Consider the following 20,987-nt stretch of genomic DNA (forward strand, 5'->3'; position numbering starts at 1 on the left):
AAGTCGAGGAAAAAAAAAATCTAAAGACATGAATTTAAGTTTCCAGAATGATCCCTGACTCTCATAAGGGCTAATTTATGAAAGACATAAGACAACCATTCACTTATTATTCCCACAATAGAGACCTGGGTTAATTTTAAAGGCAGCTTTGATGATTGACAGATGATTGGCTGCAGTTGTAGCAGAATTAAATTACCAACCAGTAGGAAACCAGATTAATGTTGGCATTGCATATGGGTGGGCTTGGGACTGTCAAATTTGATGTAAGTTCTACCTTGTGTGATCATGCTTAATGTGATCAGGGCTAACATAAGACCCAAGCTAATAGCTAATATTGCCACTTAGCAATTCAGAGCTTTGCTTTAGATAAAGATCTCTGCCCAAGCCTGTGAAATGTGAGCAGAGAGCATGATGGTGTGTGTGTGTGTGTGTGTGTGTGTGTGTGTGTGTGTGTGTGTGTGTGTGTCGAAGGGTGGAGGCTGTAAGTAGGTTTGTAATTAATTGATAAAAGCCTGAAAGAGAAAAACAAATACAGTGTGCTAACACATATATATGGAATCTAAAAAAAAAATGGTCCCGAAGAACCTGGGGGCAGGACAGGAATAAAGACGCAGATGTAGAGAATGGACTTGAGGACACGGGGAGGCGGAAAGGTAAGCTGGGACGAAGTGAGAGAGCGGCAAGGACATATACACATTACCAAATGTAAAATAGATAGCTAGTGGGAAGCAGCTGCATAGCACAGGGAGATCAGCTCTGTGCTCTGTGACCACCTAGAGGGGTGGGATACCAGAAACACTTCTCCGAGCACAGGAGAGTTCCCACGACTCTCTGGACTCAGCTGTGAGTTCCCAGGGCGTTTTGCTATCACCTTTCCAAACAATCAATGCCAAGTATTGACTGTGGTGGCCAAGTATTAGGACAGCGGCCACGCAGACCCCCTCAGGTCACCCTGTCCCTCTCCTGATTAAAGATGTGCCTCGGCAGTGTTTGGTGGAGATGTCCTGGGCTCAATAGAACTCTGAGGGTGAAGGCTGAACTCCAACCTCTGCTGTTGACTAGCTGTGAGTCCTCGGGCAGGTCCCTGGGTCTGAGTTTGTTTCTTCATCTGTCAGATGGGGATGAGGATGGTGGTGGTGACATTTGTTTTGCCCACTCACAGAGTCCTTAGGATGCTCACACAGGAAAATGGATGTGAGAGCCCAGCGTCGACCTGAAAGCTGGATGGAGATACGAGTTACTGTGTTCGGTGCTTACGTCTGACAAAAGGCTTGAGCTTGATCCGTTTTCCCCCTTCTCAGCCAAGTGTGTGCCATTCTAAAATAAACAGAGGGGATCTACTTCATCTCTAATGAGCAGGGGTCTTAGCCAAAGGTCCACAGAAGGGAGGGGAGACAGACTGTGGATCAATCCCCCTTGGTCTCTCAGTCTTTCTTCTTTTCACACCCTAGTTGATCTTGGGCCATATCTTATCAATTGTCCCCCTCACTCTCTCATCACAACAGACATACAAAGTCACCATCTCTCCTCATTTGTGTTCAATGGGCCAGGCTTGTGGCAGGTGCTGGAGACACCTGTGGGTTGTGAGTTGCTTGCTGTCATGGAAAGGAGGAGGTTCCTAAAAGGAGTGAGCACTCTAGGACAGGGCCCAGAGCATGCCGAGCATTTTAAAAATACTTCTTGTTGTTATTGTTACTCTCACTATGGGAGCATAGATGATTGGCCTGGTTTTGCAGATGTGTTTCCCTCGACTCCTCCAGCGTATCAAATGGAAGGACTCCTCAACTCAACACTGCCGTATTTCATTGTTCTTGAAAGCATCTAGGGCAGCAGGTCTGCCCAGGCAGGCTGTAGACACTGCTTGGCTTGTGGGGCTCCGGGCCTGATTTAAAGCTGCCCAGCCTTGGGAAGCCTGCCATTTGGGTCCTCAGAGCCCCAAAGCCTGATGCTGGCCTATGCCGGCATCCCATGCATTCTCTACTGCCTTCCTCCCGCCAGGGACACTCCTTCTCCACAAGAGTGTCCCCAGTCCTGACAATGTGCCTTCATTCTCTGTGACCCCCAGCTGTGGCAGGGTGGTCGGGGGTCCCTTTGGACATTGCTGCTCACTGTGAGTTCATTGATTCGCACTCACGGAAGCCCTCAGTGAACACACAAGGGTGCTCTTCTCCCGATGCCTCCATTTTAAAGATTCTCTTCTGTTTGTTTCCAGTGTGGCTCTGGTGACATTTTTTTCATGTTTCTACCTTGTCTCACTAACTCCTTGGCCCCCTCCTTGAAGACAAGAACAGAGTCTTCTTTACACCCTTCATGGTCCTTGCACATTTCACTCGAAGAATATTCCATTAACCCAACTATCTTTTCTTGAGCGCCTGTGATGCTTGTGGTAGGTCCTGGAGGGAATACAAAAATGAGATATGAATAAAAGTGACAGTGGAGAAAGTGAAAGCAGTAGCTTACTTCATAGAGTTTGGTGGGAATGAGGGGAGAGTCAGGGTTGAAAGAAGGCTTGTACAAAAGGACGAGAGAGGAGAGATTGTGGCTGAAGATAAAGGGGGGCTTGAGGGGGCGGGGGGCAAGTGGAGGAGCCCACAGGCAGGTAAACTGATTCTGGAAAGAAGAGGGTCAACTCTTCAAAAAGACTAATGGAAGGAAGGAAGGAAGAGAAGGGAAGGAGGGAGGAGGGAAGATGTAGCTAAATTTGGACATGGGTGTGGGGGGAAAGAGGTTCACCACTAATGTCCTGGGTTTTTACTGTTAACTAAATGAAAGAGGGGATTTGGGCCTCCACATTAAGGAGCTTAAGCTGCGAAAGGATCCATTACTGGGGTGACTTGGAAGTGGCATCTGTGGCACAGAACTGCCCTTGTGGCCTGATTGGGGGAGATCTGGGGAAAGGGGAGAAAGAAATGAAAAGTTGAGAAACAGGAGTTAACTGTAGGGTCACCCTTCTCTCGCTCCCCCAGCCCATCCCATGTACCAGGATCTGGAGGCTCCCAGGGGAGCACTCTGCTGAACTGACCTTCCCCGGGTTTGGAGGTCCCCCCACTCCTTCCTCCCGCAGAACACCCCTTCCTGGCCTCCTGTCAACCACCTGCTGCCCTTGTTTCAGGAGGTGATCATGGCTTTGGGTGCTTTTCTCTTTCAGGTAACAGTGTGATACTCTCGGGGGTGGGGAGGTCCCAGTAGGTTGTGGTTCATACAGGCTTTATATCAGCTCTGGATCAATATGCCCAATTGTTAATTCTCAGAGAGACTACTGAATAAAATATCATTTCACCATATGGCCAGCTTGTCAAATGTACCAAAATAAACCAGTGTACTGAAAGCTTGTTTCAAAGAGTCTCTCTGTATGAATATATTCATGCATATATTTTTCTCAAATATAGTCTGTGAAGATAAATATATTCTTTATGCATAGTCAGTGATTCTGAAGATGTCCAATAAATAGGAATTTGTTTTTAATGTGAATATAGTTAATAAATATATATTTGTTTTGGGCTGAATTGTGTACCTCCAAAATTCATATGTTGAAGTCCTAACACCTAGAACCTCAGAATGTGACTGTATTTGGAGATAGAGCCTTTAAAGAGGTAATTATGTTGAAATGAAGCCATTAGGGTGGACCCTAACCAAATATGACTGGTGTCCTTATAAGAAGAAGAGATTAGGACACAGGCAAAGAGGGAAGATGATGTGAAGACACAGGGAGAAAGCGGCTGTCTGCAAGCCAAGGAGAGAGACCTCAGGAAGAAACCAACCCTGCTGGCACCTTGGTCTTAGACTTCTAGCCTCCATTACTGTGAGAAAATAAATTTCTATTGTTTTAGCCACCCCGTCTCTGCTACTTTGTTATGGCAGCCCTAGCAAACTAACATAATAATCTTATATTTTTAAATATGAGATGTATTTCATTAGTATTTTAAGGAATGTTTGATTTGCCAAAAAGCTTTGAGTTATAGCATGAATTAGATTTCTCATAAATATATTCAAGAAGAAGATATTCATGTAACATATTAAAAGTCTTAACAGAAAAAGCAAAGAATTTGTTCAAATTCACTGACTCTTTTCAGGAAGAACACTTTTTTTTAATTTATTTATTTATTTATTTATTTATGGCTGTGTTGGGTCTTCGTTTCTGTGCGAGGGCTTTCTCTAGTTGCGGCGAGCGGGGTCCACTCTTCATCGCGGTGCGCGGGCCTCTCACTATCGCGGCCTCTTCTGTTGCGGAGCACAGGCTCCAGATGTGCAGGCTCAGTAATTGTGGCTCACAGGGCTAGTTGCTCCGCGGCATGTGGGACCTTCCCAGACCAGGGCTCGAACCCGTGTCCCCTGCATTGGCAGGCAGATTCTCAACCACTGCGCCACCAGGGAAGCCCGGAAGAACATTTTTAAAACTAGAATTTGATAAATGTGGCAGATTGGTCATTGATTTCCAGCAAATCTGGCTGCTTCCCTGCCTGTATGATCCAACTGTCCTCTGTGCACAGGGGCTGACAGTGCGGGACCTGGGAGTCTAGAGTGGAAATTCTTGTTGCACTGTGAGCGCATGCCAGACACTGTGCTGGATGCCTCCCCAAATGTGATTCCCTGAATTCTCACACCAGGATGAGGAGATGGACAGGTATCCCATGGTACATACAAGAATGTCAGAACTTAAAGCAGGTAAATAACTCCCCCTGGTCACAGAGCTAATCATTAGGGAGAACATTCCCTAAATTCTGTTAGATCTAGGTACAAGTCCCAGCTCTGCTGCGTCCCACCTGTGTGACCTAAGGCAAGTGGCTTAACTTCTTCATGCCTCAGTTTCTTCATTTGTAAAATGGGATCAATACTGCTATCCACCACATGGGTTGTTGGATGGAGTAAATGAAATCATATATGTGCTTGACACAGAGCCTGGCACATATGATGTTCTCAATTGTTAGCTACTACTGTGAGTTTAGGAAATATGATAAATATAACACCAGACATTATATAGTATTATATAGTTTACAAAGTGCTTTCAGTTTTTCAGATGAGGAAATCAAGGCTGAGAGAAGTTGAGGGACTCAGTTGGGAGCCCCCCCAAATCTTTTGTTCTCTTTAGGCCTTCAGCTGATTGGTGAAGCCCACCCATATTAGGGAGGGGAATCTTTTTTTCTGAAAGTCCACCAATTTAAATGTTAATCTCAAATGTAGGTGAACATTTTTTTTTCTTTTGTCATTTCTTTTGATATGGCTGTAAATGTTTTAATAATATATTAACTATAAGCTTGCATTGCAACTTAATGAACCAGGGGGAAAATGTGTTTATAATCCCTTATTTAATTATGGTACTTGATTAAGGTTTGCTTAAGCATTGCTCATTTAAAAAAAATAATTTTATTGCAGTAGAACTGATGACTTCAAAAATAGATTTTTAAAATAGTCTATATGTAGAGATGGTATAAAATGAAAAGCTAAATACTTCATAAACTGAAGTATCACCATCTTGAATATCAAGGAAAGGACACACCTTGGAGACTGGTCTGAAGTGCAAAAATCAGGGCAAAAATCAGGCTCTTGGGACTTCCCTAGTTGTGCAGTGGTTAAGAATCCACCTGCCATTGCAGGGGCACAGGTTCGATCCCACATGCCATGGAGCAACTAAGCCCATATGCCACAACTACTGAGCCTGCGCGCTACAACTACTGAAGCTTGCACACTGTAGAGCCCATGCACCACAACTACTGAGCCCACACACTGCAACTGCCGAAGCCTGCGTGCCTGGAGTCCATGCTCCGCAGCAAGAGAAGCCACCGCAATGAGAAGCCCGCACGCCGTAACAAAGAGTAGCCCCCACTCACCTCAACTAGAGAAAGCCCACGTGCAGCAATGAAGACCCAACGTGGCCAAAAAAAAAAAAAAAAAAATCAGCCTCTTAAGCGTTAAATCTATAAAACAGAAACCGTAAGGCAACAGCTTTGTGGCAGTGTTAAAATTAGGTAAGCTTGCTAAGGTCAGTAAGTAGAAATTCTCATCTATTAATGCAAATTATAATACTGTAGGAATACTCAGCTGGCCAGATACCTGAAGCATGTTGAGAGAAGGACTCTAATAAAAACTAAACACCTTATGTTTATATGGCACTCTTAAGATTTTCAAACATCTTTCATTTACATTAATCTCATTTGATCGTTGCAAACTACCCCATGCTGCAGGAAGGCCAGATATCATTCTTCCCCTTGAGACTCACAGAGGTTCTAGGTTATATGGCTGCAAAGTGGCAGGAAAGAGACCAGACTAGATGGGCTTTCTTCTGCATCATAATCAGTCCAGCTTCTTTGTTGGGTGCCTGGGATGCACAGCCAGGGTACAGGGGTGGGTGGAGGAGAACAGTGGACAAAACACAAATCATGGCCATTCTTTCTAACTGGCCCACCTCAAAGAAAACTAGAGTCAGTTCAAACTGGCATTGCCTATTTTGATTTTGAGACTTGGCATCATATAAATGTGCAGGCCTGCCCAGAACTGGTAAAGGCAGAAGAAAAAAAGGGAAGGAATGAACACTTCAACACAATTTACAGGCTACTGCCTTTCTCACCAGCAAAAAAAGTCTCCCAAGTCTGGAGGAATGGAAGTGGAGGAGGGTGAGGGAAGGAGCGCCACTGGTGACAGGTTTTATCCCAAGAGAAGGGAATCACACCCTTGGAGCTGTGAAAAATGAATCATGTCTTTTCTATCAAGACTTCACACAGATTTTCTGGGAAACTTGTCATTGAGGATACAATAGAGACAACTGTCCTTTTTGGTAGTGTAGCATTTTCTGGAGGGAACTGTGTAAATCATTCTGGGGATTAAACAGCAAATTAAAATGAAGATTAAAGGTGTGTCCTGTGGCTTTGGTGGGCTGTGTTCACCTTTTCTGGAGGTCAGTACATCCATCTAATTGAAAGAGAAAATGTCACATTTAGTTGCAAGAGTGTAAAGGGGTGACGTTTCTCGTCCCACCTTTCATGCTAGGATCAAGGTCTTCTCTTCAAAAGAGCAGTAAAGAGCATCTATGCAGCACCTTTCGGTTTACAAGGCACTTCCATGGGCATCGTTATACTTAAGCGTCACTAAAGCAGATTTATGGGGCCTGTCTTCTAGGTGAGATAGCTTAAGGCCACAGCTGAGGGCACACATTAGTGGGCTTCTAGCTCAAAGCCTACACTCTCCACTTCATCACAAGGTGGATCCACTCAGTCTGTAGACACGGGCAGAGTGATTGATGTGCTTTCTTGTTGGCACCACGTTAAGAAGATGAACAACCATCTCAATTTGCCTGAGACTGAAGCATTTTCCAGGACATGGGACAGTCCTGGGCAAATTGGGACAACTGGTCACCTTACATATTATGTCTCCAGAAGTCCTCATAGGAGATTCTTCAAGAGTCACAATGAGTGCTAAGATGTTTTAGGAGGACACAGCTATATATGCATGGGATTGGCATATCATTTCCTCCTACTCAATATTTGCAAGCATTTTAAAATTTAACATTTTGCTGTTCTCCGAAGATCGTCATTTTGACCACTTTTTCTCCCTCATTTTTTCTTCCTTGTTGTCTCAGATCCCAAGGGGTGTATGGGGAGGAGGGATGGAAACAGGGAAAAAGTAAGTAAAGAAAGACATTGGCTCCCATTTTTAAAATGTGGTTTTGGTTACAGTTTGTTGAGGACTAATTTGTAATAGTAATTCTCAAACTTGAATATGTTGGTAGACAGCCTCTAAGACGGTCCCCAGTGATTCCTGCATCTTGGTGTGGATGATCTTGTGTAATTCTCTTCCCTTGAGTTTACTGTGGATTTGGATTTGTCTTGCGGAGTCTGTGTGTGTGTGTGTGTGTGTGTCTGTCTGTCTGTCTCTCTCTCTCTCACCCCTAGCTCTGGGAAAAGCCAGCAGCCCATGTGGTGAAGAACTGAGGTTTCCAGCTAATAGCCAGAAAGGACCTGAGCTTGGCAGCAGATTCTCCAGCACCAGTGCAGTCTAGAGATGTTTGCAGCCTGAACCAACACCTTGATTTCAGCATCACGAGAGACGCTTAAGCCAGAATCACAAAGCTAAATCAATCCCAAATTCCTGACCCATATGAACTGTGAGATAATCAATGTTGGTTGTTTTCAGCCTCTGTGTTTTAGGGAGATTTGTGTGGAAGCGATAAACTAGTACAAATGTGCATCAGAATCACCTAGATAACAACTCGATAAAATGTATATTTCTGGGTCTTACCCCTGGAAATTTTATTCAGTAGATGTGGCCTGAAGTTTCTGCTTTTTCATCAGGAATCCCAGGAGACTCAGAACTGAACAAATACCTGCTTGAGAGCACATAGCAAGAAAAAACACTCCCTGTGAAGACTGTAAAGGGGTATGGTTGCCAGATAAAATACAGGGCACCCAGTTCTATTTGAATTTCAGATAAATAACAAAAAAATGTTTTAGTATAAGCATGCCCCTTGCAGTACTGGGGACATATGTATGCAAAAACATATTTGTTATCTGAAATTCAAATTTAGCTGGGTGTTCTGTATTTCTCTTTGCTAAAAAACCATCCAAAAGGAAAGCCCCACCCAGGGAATGGCCCAACTGGAAATAAAGTAGTGCCTTCCTTTCGCAGATGGCAGGATTTTAGTCCCTGAGGGGCTGACGAAGGGACCGCAGGTGCCTGGTTGGGCCCTGCCCCTCTCCAACCCCCAGGGCAGGCCACAGACTTTGGGCTCTTAACTCTTTTCTTTGGAGGATTTGGGGGGGGAGTGGGGGGAGGAGGGGGAAACGGGCAGGGTGGGGAGCTGCTCAGGAAGTCCTCCCACAGGGCCGCGCCCACCTCTGACAGGTTGTGTCCGGCCCCTTGCTGCCCCAGCTGTGGGGTAAGGAGGCCCAGTGCCCCCAGCTCCCTGGAGAGGCTAGACCCGCTGTTGTGGATGCTCCTGTCTGGTGGGTACCACACTCAGCGCTGGGAACTTGCTCCTTTGGGTGCTGATGGCATCAAGCTTTTCCAGAGCAGTGAATGAATGCAGTCTTCCCCCACACCCCTCCAAGAACTCAGACGAATGCAGCTGCTCATAATAATGTGTGCGTTTCTCATTCTGAGTATGTCTGAGTCTCTGATGAGTTCTATTTATTGTAGCTCTCAGCCCTGTAAAGAGGAGGATGGTTCCAAAGACATTTCTTAACGACTGAGGTTTTAAGAACTCTGGTTTCACTTCTGTGTATGCTTTCTTGTCACAGGGAACCATCTTAATTTTGATGTGTTTATTTTCCACTATGAAATATTTTCAAAGAGATCAAGAATGAATGAGAATATGTATGTGAGGGAGAGAGAGGGAGCTTAGCTGGGTAGACCGAAATGCTTAAGGCAGGGATGGAAGATAAAGGCTCAGAAAACGTACAGCTGCAGTAGAATCAGAGACTTAAATTATGTGCTTTGAAACCAGACACCGAAAGTGAGGTCACATCACTCTGAGCTCTGGTTCAGCCTTGCCCAGCGGCCTGACACAAGCTGAAAACCCACAGGAGGAGAAGTCAGCGGAATCTCTCTCCTGAGTGAAACTGGAGGGGGCTGAGTTTTTGAGAGGAAGGGAGGCGGTTTGGAATCAAATGTACAGCATCTCTGTCCGCCGTAGAGGCTCTCAAGGGCCCTAGGAGATCTCCTTTTGTGCTGCTTCGTAAAACCAGCACGGCCTACACAAAACAGACTCGAAAAGTAGAAATCCAAGGGTGATGGTGCCGTTTCACACTTTGTACCTCAGGAAGAGCCCCACAGGAATTGCCCAGTCCTAGGACTACCACCTCAAGTGTGGCTAACTTGGAAGGCTTGAGAATGCAATGAATCTAGACATATAGAATGGTCTAGAGCTGGAAGGGGCCTCAGTCATCCAGCTCAGGTTCCTCTTTTACAGAGAAGAATCTAGGCTCCCACTTTGGCCTTCACCGTGGCCTCTCTGGGTTTCTGAAAACTTAATAGCTACCTCAGAAGTTTATTGTGAGCTGTCGTGTAATGATGTATGTAAAGCACTTGGCACTTAGCACTCAATACATGGGAGCTTTCATTATTATTTCACCGTGTTTGTGTATTTAGGTGTGTGGTGGCAATTTGGGGGTCAGAGGGGAGTATTTTAGTATAGTTTAAAAAAAAAGAGCCCAGATTCCTAAGGCAGAGTTCATATCTACGTAGGGTCTTTGGACTGGAAAGAACCACTACACTATTTAATTCAATCTCTTTGTTTTAGAGATGATGAAACTCAGGTCCAGACAGGTGAGGGCTTGCTCAGGATCCCACCTCCTTTTCTGGATCCCCCAGTCCTGCCACCAAGGTAGGGAAACTTCCACACACTCAGCCTAGAAACTCCATTGAGATGGTATCTCTTTTCTGCAGCAGCAAATGGGAATTTCTAACACATCGACTCAAGTGCTCTGTTGGACTCTTTCAGACACCACCACTGCTATCACCACCACCACCAAGGCGGGCACCGAAACATTTTGTAAATGAATGAAAGTGCTACAGTCCCGACTCCTGAGAGAAGAACTAATAATTGTGTACAAAGGCAAGTCTGGGTTTGAAATTAATGACTGTGGGATTCTAAAATGATTTTGAGATAAAGTGAATAATTTACATTAATTTGCATTGCAGTAGACAACACTGCTTAGGAATAACTGCTCTGTTGAATTTAGGAGACAAAGATCAAGTCTGTTATTTTAGTTCATGGCCTCGGGGAGCTTGGATAGGGGACCGGGCAGCGAGGAGTTTGAAGCTTTTAATGCTTACTGTGCAGAAATATGATTTTTTTCTGAAATAGATTAGCTTTTAAGGATGTAGTAACATTGGTTAAGTACTTGGTATGTATTTTGCCTGTGTTTACTTTTTTAATCATCATGAAAACCTTAGGCAATAGGTGCTAGAATTATGCCCATTTTATAGATTAGAAAACTAAGACCAGAGAGTAACTTATTCAAGGTCAAATAGCTAATAAATGGCATCACCAGTTCCAAACCTTGGAATCTGGCTGCAGAGCCTTGCTCTTACCCACTATATTCTACTGCCTTGAGAGAGTTAAAGTACCAAACCCAAGACACCAGGAACTATTTTGACATTCCTTATGAGCATATAGTTTTCATCACATTACTATTCCAAGGTTAAGTGTATGGAGCTGAATCCTGTGGTCCCTAATGCTCTAGTCCAGCTGCCTCCACCATACTGTTGGTCTGGAAATTCCCTGGAAACATAGGTGGGGATTTTTTTTATATATAATCTCCAGTATTCACCCCTTACTTTACACTGCTGGATGAAAATCAGAACCCAGCTCTGCTTTTCATTTCCACAAATGGCTTAAGAGACCAGCACCAGGCTCAGTAGTATAGATTTTTCAAAAGGACACTTTACATGAACCCACCCCCAAGAACCCACCAACACCAGCTTAAAAGGAGCAGGATATTTCAGTGAGGAGGCTAATGAAGAGATGCGATGAGACCCAATCTATTCCATTTTTTCCCTGGGGGTATAAGGAGACACCTAGATCTTAATCTCCTTTCTCGTCATTTTGATTCAGAGATGATGGCACTAGGGCTTCTTAGAACAAGGTAAGTTACATGATAAGTCTCCAGAAATCTATAATAAACTCAATAGAAGTAAATGCATGGAGAAAGAGGCACTTACCAGTAATTTAATCTGAATAAGTGAATGCTTTGGTATCCTTTTTACGTACAAGGAGGCATACTACATACTACACCTGCTATACGCTCTATACCCACTCCTCTGCGCCTTTTACACTTAACGTGTCTTGTAGCACATTCCTTATTCAATATTATCATGTAAAAATTTACCTCATTCTTTCTCATGACTTCATAAAATTTCATTTTTGGATGTATCAGAATTTATTTAACCATCATCTATTAAAGAACATTGTAATTGTGTCTAATCCTATGCTCTTACAAATAATGCTGAAAGAAATGTTTATACACACGGGTGTATTTTTGTTTTGGCTTGGTTTTGTTGTCATTATTATCCATGGGGCTGGGGTTGGGGGGGAATCCTAGGAGTGGAACTGTTAGGTCAAAAGATATTTGTAATTAAATTTTAATCACTATTTCCAAATTATCCTACAAAAAGTTTGTACCAACTTGCTCTCAGTGAGAAGGAATTTGAAAGGCTGGGTCTAGCACCCTTGTTACTTGACTAGACTTTCATATAAAATACAGCTTTGCTGTGTGGTATGACAGGTAAGTCAGATGATGGTGAATAGTAATAGGAAATGGAATGGGCTCATTTATCAAAATATTTTTAATTGCTTAGTGGTCAGCAGGGTGGACCCCGGCAGTGACACTCTCATGCAAAGAAGAAGGATCAGGTGTGGTTTTCGTGTCTGGTAACTGGCAAGTGGTCACTAGTGCAGGATATTTACCATATTTCACTGGGACCTCCTAACACCATACTCTTCTGTCTACACCCAGGTTGGTAAAGGGAATATATATGATGCAAGCTTGTACACGTTCCTGATTACATCAGATAAGCACATAGAACTCATCTCTATAAAATCCATTCCTCTCTGAAATGTACATCTTTTTTTTTAACCATTTTTTAAATTGAAGTATAGTTAATTTACAATGTTTGTTAGTTTCAGGTGTACAGCAAAGTGATTCAGTGTATATATATATATATACACACACACATACACACACACACACACACACACACACATATATTCTTTTCCAGATCCTTTTCCATTATAGGTTATTACAAGATATTGAATACAGTTTCCTGTGCTATATAGTAGATCCTTATTGTTTATCTATTTTATATATAGTATTGTTTATATGTTAATCACAAACTTCTAATTATCTCCCCCCTTTCCCTTTGATAACCATGTTTGTGTTCTATGTCTGTGAGTCTATTTCTATTTCATAAATAAGTTCATTTGTATCATTTTTTTTAGATTCCACATATAAATGATATCATATGTTTGTCTTTCTCTGTCTGACTTACTTCACTTAGTATGATACTCTCTAGGTCCATCCATGTTGCTGCAAATGGCATTATTTCATTCCTTTTTACGGCTGAGTAATATTCCATTGTATATTTATATATCACACCTTCTTTATACGTTCATCTGTTGATGGATATTTAGGTTGCTTCCATGTCTTGGCTAGTGTAAATAGTGCTGCTGTGAACATTGGGGTACATGTATCTTTTCAAATTAGAGTTTTTCTCTGGATATATGCCCAGGAGTGGGATTGCTGGATCATACGGCAACTCCATTTTCAGTTTTTTAAGGAATCTCCATACTGTTCCGTGTAAGTTCCATCCTCATCCTTCATTACTAAGAATGGTAACAAGTCACCTGCATTACTAACCTAGTCTGCACCTCTCAGGGTACCAGCAGGTGGTGCCTAACCTAATCAAAACTCATATTTAGATGCTAGAAAATAAGTTTCCTGTTGCACCAGGCCCAGAGCATTCTATTACAAGATATGCTGAGTGTCTACCCCACATCCACTCCTGGGCCAAGCACTGTGGGAGACATGAAAGAAATAGAAAGCGTTGGACACAGGCAGATTGTTGCAGAAAAGAGTAGTTGCAGAGAATAGCTGGGAAGCTGTTTCTGCTATTCAGGAAGGAGATGGTAAAGGCCTGGACTAGGCAGCGCTGGCAAAAGCAGGAGAGAAGCAGCAGTTAGGGCGTCACCAAAGAAAGCGTAAATCAGGCTGAGCATCACTGCAGAGTGCAAAGAGCACGGGCTGGGTCTGATCTCTACCTCACAGCTGCGTGGCCCCAAATCGTTCTGAACCTCAGTTTTTCACCTGTGAAATTAGAACAGTAACACCGTCCCCACCTCACTGGATTATTGAGAAGAACCATGAGTTAGCATCCAGCCCCTGGTCTATCTCATCGTGGTGAGTGCTCAAAAATGTTTGTTCCCTTCCTTGTCTACCCACCTCTTGTCTTGTGGTAGGAGATTGACCATAGTGGAGAGAGGGGAGGAGAGGGCCGAGCAGTGACGTCTGCTTTCCAGTTGGTGTCATTAAGCAGATGGAAAAAGTTAGAAAGGGGAACTATTCAGAAGGGGAAGATAGATTGATTTTTTAATTGCAGAGTTCAACGTGATGGTGGGATAGTCATGCTGATGGCTGGAAACCCAAGGGCTGAGAGCTGGCAACGGAGGACAGGAAGGCAGGAGTCCTGAGCTGGGAGAGGCCGGGGTCGTTCAGGCCACACGTGACTCTGAATTCCTAGAAGAGGCTGCAGCAGCCGTGGCTAAGGTGAGCAAGCAAACCTGGGACTGCTGGGCTCAGGAATGAAGGCCCTAAGGATGAAGCTGACACATCCCTGACCAGACCACGTGGAACCCATGGAAAATTAGACCTGAAGTTAACAGCACCCACGCCAGTCTCCTGGCTGCTTGGTTAGAGATTTTCATCCATTTTTGAGTTGACAAGAGCAGGGAGACTGGTGTCAGAACCCACTGCTTCTGCTTCACTGTACATCAGAGTGTGTCTGTGGGTCCCCTGGATGGTTAAGTTCATGGAAATAAGTGTATTTTATTCGACTATGTATATCAAACAGGTTTCCTGCTGAGCTAGAGCCAAAGACAAACAGAAAAATCATTCTATTCACATTTACTGAGTTCCTCCCAGAGGCCAAGGGCCTGACAGGCACAAGGCTCTCTGTGTTTGTAGAACTGGCATTGAAGGAGGTCATGGGAAACTGAGAGAGAGAAAGAAGTGACCAGACCATCTGCCAGGAGCTTCTGGTGATAAGCTGTCTGGCACGAGGCTGAATCTTTTTTTTTTTTTTTTTAACTTTTTGGCCATACCGCGGGGCACGTGGGATCTTAGTTCCTGGACAGGGACCGAACCTGCGCCCCCTACAGTGGAAGGGCAGAGTCTTAACTGCTGGACCGCCAGGGAAGTCCCAAGGCTGGATCTTGATTACACCACTGGTCTCAGGTAAGAAATCCCCAGCCCCCCACTTTGCTGAAGACAATCGGGCTAAGTCACGACTCCTGACAGCAGCTGATGCCAACAGAAGGGGCAGCGTAGTTAGAGTTGGGGGACCACCCCTTCCTAGCTCTGGGAGCTCAGCAAGTCCCTGAGCCTCAGTTTCTCCTTTATACAGTAGCACAGAGAGATCTCGGCTCTGCGACAAGGCCTTGGTGAGCTCGCAGGAAAGCAACTGTCTGATGGAGAACTCTGTGCAGACAGTCAGTAGTGCTGAACTCCAGGCCCACCACGTTTGCCCTGAGGGAAACAGAGGTTCCTCAGGTAATCTCTCTGCTCAGAATCAGCCTTAGGGAAGGCTGCTGTGAGAAAGCGGAATTTGTTTCCCATTTGTAGTGGGTTGAATTGCAGCCCCCCAAAGACACATTCAAATCCTAACCTAGCCACCCCACACACACACCTGTGAGTGTGACCTTATTTGGAAACAATCTTTGCAGATGTGACTAGGTGAAGGATTTTGAGATAAGATCATCCTGGACTTAGGATGGCCCCTAAATCCAGTAATGGTCCTTATAAGAGAAAGGAGAGGGAAAATTTGAGACCCAGAGGGGAAGGTCATGTGAAGACAGAGGCAGAGATTGGAGCAATTTGTCTACAAACCAAGGAACCCAAGGGCTGCCCGCAGTGATGAGAAGCCAGGAGAGAAGCATGGAACAGATTCTCTCTTAAGCCTTCCAGGAGGAACCAACCCTGCCGATACCTTGATTTCAGACTCCTGTCCTCCAGAGCAGTGAAAGAATAGATGTCTGTTGTTTTAAGTCATGAAGTTTATTAATTTGTTACAGCAGCCCTAAGAAATTAATACAGCATTCAAGTGGAGAGGCCTTGGCCGGTGAGGTTGCCACGTGCTGGGTGACCTCGGCCGTCCAGCCTGGTCTGTCTGTCCCTGAGGGCCATGTTCTCCCTCAGCTGCTGACACTCCCTTTGGCAGCTTTTGGTTCACAGTAGCTGAGTAGCATCATCATATTTCGATAATGCTGTTCCCCTGCTCAGAAGCTACACTGAGTTCCAGTTGATTCCAAATCTCATTTAAAAGCATTCTCACATGCCTTGAAGTTTTGGTCTTGGGGGAAAAACCCGGACAGTCTCATTGCCTGGGACCATCAAATTTATCTTACTTGGTAATAACATAGCGATTGTGTGACAGTTGACAAAGCAAACCATGGCGCCTGAGGATCTGTCTCTAGCTTGCTGCTAAGAGCGGTGATTCTCCAGCTTTAGGGCACAGAGAATTGAGTGGAAGGCTTGTGAAAATACAGATCACTGGCCCCCTTCCCTTCACTCCCCGCTTCCCTTCACTGCCCCCTCCCCACAAGTTTCTGATTCAGTAGGTCCGGTGTGGGACCAGAGAGCTCTCAGTTCTAACACACGCCCAGGTGATGCTAATGATTCTGCACCTTACTACACGTGAAAACAGCAAGAGCTCAGAGCCCTGGTTTTCAAACTTTGCTGCACATTAGGATTACCTGGGGAGCTTCTAAAAACCCCATGCCTAGGCTGCAACCCATACATATTAAATCAGAATCTCTGAGAGTAGGACCCGAGCAGCAGTAATTTTGAAAGCACCTCAGGTGATTTTCATATGCAATCAAATTGAAAGCCAGTGTCTTAGAGGCACTCCCTCCCTCCCCGGGACCCTCCCTTGCAGCCAGGCCTGGTGCCTGTCTCTGGGAGGGCATGAAGGAAGGAGACAGAAACCGGGGTCCTAGGGAAGCATTACCTCCCTGTGGCCACAGCCTAAGAACTCCATCCAGGACCCAGCAAGAGATCTTAGCTGGGATCTATAGCTGGGATCCTGAAGGCCTGGGTGTAAAGCCCTATTTCTGGCACTTTACTTGCTTCATGAATTTGGTCAAGTTGCTTAACGTCTCTTGGCTCTCCTTTCCTTATCTGTAAAATAGGGGTAATAAAAATACCGACCTCAAAGTGAAACTGTAAACGATTAAAGGAGAAAATATATTTGCAGTGCCTGGCCCAGGTGCTATAAATGACAGACTCTCAGCCAATGCTCGTTTCCCTCCCGCAGGCTTCCTTCTCACCTCTCACCTGAACTGGGTGGGAGAAACAGGCCAGGCCGCTCTACTTTCGTTTCTACTTTTGCTACCAGAGGTCAGGACCTGACATCTTAGTCACACTATTTTTAGCATTAAAGGAGGTCTTTAGGACTCCTTCTTTTTTGTTTTTTTATTTTTCCAGGATCTCTTTTAAATATACATAGCTACCCACCCCATCCCACTTTCTAAACAGTATACCTTTTTGTCCACTTTGCTTTTTTCGTTCAACTGTACATCCTGAAGATGACTCCATAGCAGTGTTTGGAAATATTTTTTCTTCCTTTACAGAGCTGCAGAACGTTCCATCTTGTGTGTGGATATATTTAGTAGTAGTTTATTCAACCAGTTTCCTATTCATGGCCACTAGGGTTGTAACTAGTCCTTTGCTGTTACAAGAGTGCAGCAGTGAACACACCTGTGCACGTTTTTCATATTTTGCCAGCATGTCTTCGGGAGAGACTCCTAGGGTACTCCCCTGCTGCGGCCCCATCCCCACGACTGTTCTGGTGCCCTCAGCCTGGGCATGGGATGCTGGAATGCTAACTCCAGCCTCCACACCTCCTTTCCATTCGATTGATTGGCCAGGCCGGTAGAAACAGCAACAGGAAGGCGGTCTCCCTTCATTTTTGTCCGCCAGTCTCATACCACAGCATCTTACTGGGGGGAACGTGATTCATAACCAGAACTCTAGCTGGAAAGGAATCTGAGAAGGGCAGTTTTCCGCTTTCTTGTCTCTACTGCACAGGACCGCTCGAAGAAGTGGGTTGCGTGCCAGTCATCACATCCAGCTCCCCACTTAACTCCTTTGTTTCACAGAAGAGGAAACTGAGGTTTGGGAGGGGTGTGTTATTAGCTGAAGATCACTAAACTGGTTCGTGGCTAACAGCCCGGCCATTTCCTCCTCACGTCCCTGCCGATGGGAGTCCTTGTGAGTTGGAGTTTCACTGAATCAAATAACTTAAAAAGGCAGAAGCCACTCCATATGCTATGAACTTGTACTTTTCTTTGTAAAACAAAACAACCGTTCCCCAAGCCTCCTTTTGGAGGTATTATAATCATTTAGCAACTGTTATGGTTTGACCTGTGTCCCCCTAAATTTATATGTTGAAGTCCTAACCCCCAGTTCCTTAGAATGTGACCAACCAGTTTGGAAACCGGGTCTTTAAAGAGGTAATTAAGTTAAAATGAGGTCTTTAGGATGGGCCCTAGTCCAACACAACTAGTGTCCTTATAAAAAGAGATCTGGCCACTGACAGGCAGAGGAAGATGATGTGAAGACACAGGGAGAAGGCGGTTGTCTGCAAGGCAAGGAGAGAGGCCTCAGAGGAAACCAACCCTGCCCGCACCTTGACCTTGGACTTCTAGCCTCCATTATAGTGAGAAAATAAATTTCTGTTGTTTAAGCCACCAGTCTCTGGTACTTTGTTACAGTAGCCCTAGCAAACTAACATGGAAACTAAGTTCTGGTAAGAAAAAAGAAACATGCTTTGGAAGGAGACTAATTTGGTGTCTCTGGTAAGTTGCTCCAGTTGCTAAGTATGTCTTGCCATATACATTTCTCCAGCTGCCTTACATCCTGATGCTTCTGCCAAGCCAAACCCTTTCTGGCATCTTTCCCTGTGAGCTGATGTCTCTTGGGAAAGTGCTGCCTGCATCTTGCACACTTCAGGAGTCTCTGGGGTGGTGAATTGGCTGCAGCTTTGATGGTGACAGAGCCACCAGCCTCCGCAGAAAGACCACCTGAGCTCCTGAGAGCTTTCACCTCATTGGGCACTCAATGAGAACTGTCACTCACTTTTCTAACCCACCCTCTCGGGGAGCGGTGGCAATCTCACCCGAAATTATTTTCCCCCCATTTTCATGGGAGGTAAATGTGGCATGCAAAATGTATTTTTAATGACTGAGATCTGCATTTAAGCGTATTTCCCATCTTTGCTGGGTCATTAAGCCTTTAAATCTGTCAATATTTTAATGATTTTTATAGCCCAGTGATGTATAGGTTTGTTCAAGTTTTCATTCTCTCCACACTCCCTTACCCATAAGATGCTCCAGCGAGAGCTCACCAAGGGGTAATTGAACACATGTGCTGCTCCGAATGGGTTCTTTCCGGGCAGCCCATACCCTGTGCTGGCAATGATCACAGCAGAGCACATCACACCCAGGCTCAGGTTCTAAAGACTGGGAGGATGATCCAAATGACCCTTGGAAATCCAGTCAGAAGTTGCCGTGGTAGAGACCATGACACTATTTCTCACTAAGTGCAACAAGACCAGCTTCCCCTCCAGTGTTGGGACAGAATATTGTCTCTTCAGTGGAGCCCCAGGTAAAGGATTGGCCTGCGTCTAAGGGCTGTGCTAGAGCTACACAAAGCCTGACTAGTTCTTACACAATGAGAAGGAGGCGGGAACCAAGACCCACCGGGAACAGCAGATTCATAGCCCTTCATTGAGTGGAATGGCAGGCAGAATTGCCTGCACTATACAAACAACTCTCTGTCTTTCTGTTAATTTTACATTTGCTGAACACATGGCAATTTACAGCATGGCTGGATACAATATGGCAGACAGAGAACACCAGACTGGGCTTGCGAAGTCAGTTCAGCCACAGGCATTTTGAAGAATGCTAAAGCGAAGGGACTTAGGTTGTAGACTTTTTTTTCTAATTGTTTCCATTTGGTCCAGGGCTTGGGTTAAAAAGCTGCCCAGTGGCTGCAGAGAGAGGCTCAGGCAGAAGCCCTGACACCAGGGTGATGCAGAGGGGCTCCTCAAAGGCTGCTGGGCTCCGGAAGCTCCAAGTTCGTTGTGCTTAAGGGTGAGCCTTTTGAAGAGCTCCTCGCCCAGCCCCCAACTGGGGCGGAGGTCAGTCAGGTGGCCGCCCATCTTCCTGATGAGTTTCACCGGCTCATCTAGGTTGCAGCTCTCCAGGAAGTCAGAGCTGGGAGTCTGCGTGGCAGAACCCAGGGCATGCAGATCCAAAAGGACCGGGTTCAGGTTCTTCTCCATGACCATGGTGGCTTCCATGACGTCTGGGTTTTACCCCACTCATCTTTGGAACAGCTTCTGCATATCCTGGAAGAGGGCACAGCCTCTGAGCTGGTTTGGCATCTTCAACAGATGCTCAGTGCCCCTGCGCTTGTCCTCTGCCAACTCGAGGAAGAAGTGGCCCAGACCCTCCAGAGCCACATCATTGCTGTCGAAACAGACGCCCAGGGAGAGGTAGGTGTGGGAAGCCCACAGATATGTGTTGAACAGGTGGTTGACGGCGGCCTCCACCTTGGCGGAATAATTCTGATGAATCCCAGGGCTCATGGTTGATCGGCAATAAGGAGCTAAGCTCAAAAAATGGTGTTGGCTGGTCCGGGGAGGTGGGCAGAGGATGTCTAATTGGTTGGTTCCAAAGGTTGCCACTGGAAAAGAAGTTGGAGGGTGGCCAGGGGCTGGGAGAAGGGGCATCTATGGGTGTGTTCCACCCAAACACTGTTGAAGCAAGAGACAGATCTGTGGGACCACCGAGCACACTGCAGGCCATAGACGCTTACAGCAAATAGAAATCATTACTTTCTCGGAGGTTCCGTTTCCTCACCCATAAGATGTGGGCTTTTGGGTGGGGTGATCCCGAGGTTGAAGAGGTCTGGGGATTGACATTGGTGCGTTCAAGCTCAGGGCTCTTGGCCGACAAAGACTGGCCACCTAGGATCACCTCAATAACCCAGTGGCCTAGAAAAGCAGCAGCCCCTCCCTGCTCCGCCTGGGAATGTCCTAAGACAGAATTTATTAAAAGTAAGAACAAAGGTGAGAAATAGGTCCCGTAAGGGAATGCCGGGTTGTTCACACTGCTTGTCTCCAGTGTCTCTTCAGTTCAGCAAATCTGAATTTATAGCACCTGGTAAAGACAAAACAGGTGCTCTGTGTTGGAGAGGTAAAGACAGATAAACTGTCCC

General features: G+C 45.3%; 1 long non-coding RNA gene and 1 pseudogene across 4 annotated transcripts; one reads left to right on the forward strand and one right to left on the reverse strand.

Moving 5' to 3' along the window:
* Positions 1–795: 795 nt before the first annotated feature.
* LOC137223897 (uncharacterized) lies at positions 796–18,450 on the forward strand. 4 transcript variants are annotated; one of them, XR_010943120.1, is made up of 5 exons: positions 796–10,315; positions 10,433–10,546; positions 14,089–14,255; positions 14,832–14,942; positions 17,336–18,450. It is a non-coding gene; the product is annotated as an uncharacterized lncRNA (long non-coding RNA). The 4 variants fall into 4 exon arrangements; XR_010943119.1 differs by having other exon boundaries at positions 796–8,370; positions 10,232–10,315; positions 14,089–14,942; XR_010943121.1 differs by having other exon boundaries at positions 10,412–10,546; positions 14,089–14,942.
* A 1,194-nt stretch (positions 18,451–19,644) lies between these two features.
* Positions 19,645–20,394, reverse strand: LOC137207903 (ferritin light chain pseudogene; annotated as a pseudogene).
* Between the last annotated feature and the right edge of the window lie 593 nt (positions 20,395–20,987).

Source organism: Pseudorca crassidens, chromosome 1 (genome assembly GCF_039906515.1).
Source record: "Pseudorca crassidens isolate mPseCra1 chromosome 1, mPseCra1.hap1, whole genome shotgun sequence".
Taxonomy (NCBI): domain Eukaryota; kingdom Metazoa; phylum Chordata; class Mammalia; order Artiodactyla; family Delphinidae; genus Pseudorca; species Pseudorca crassidens.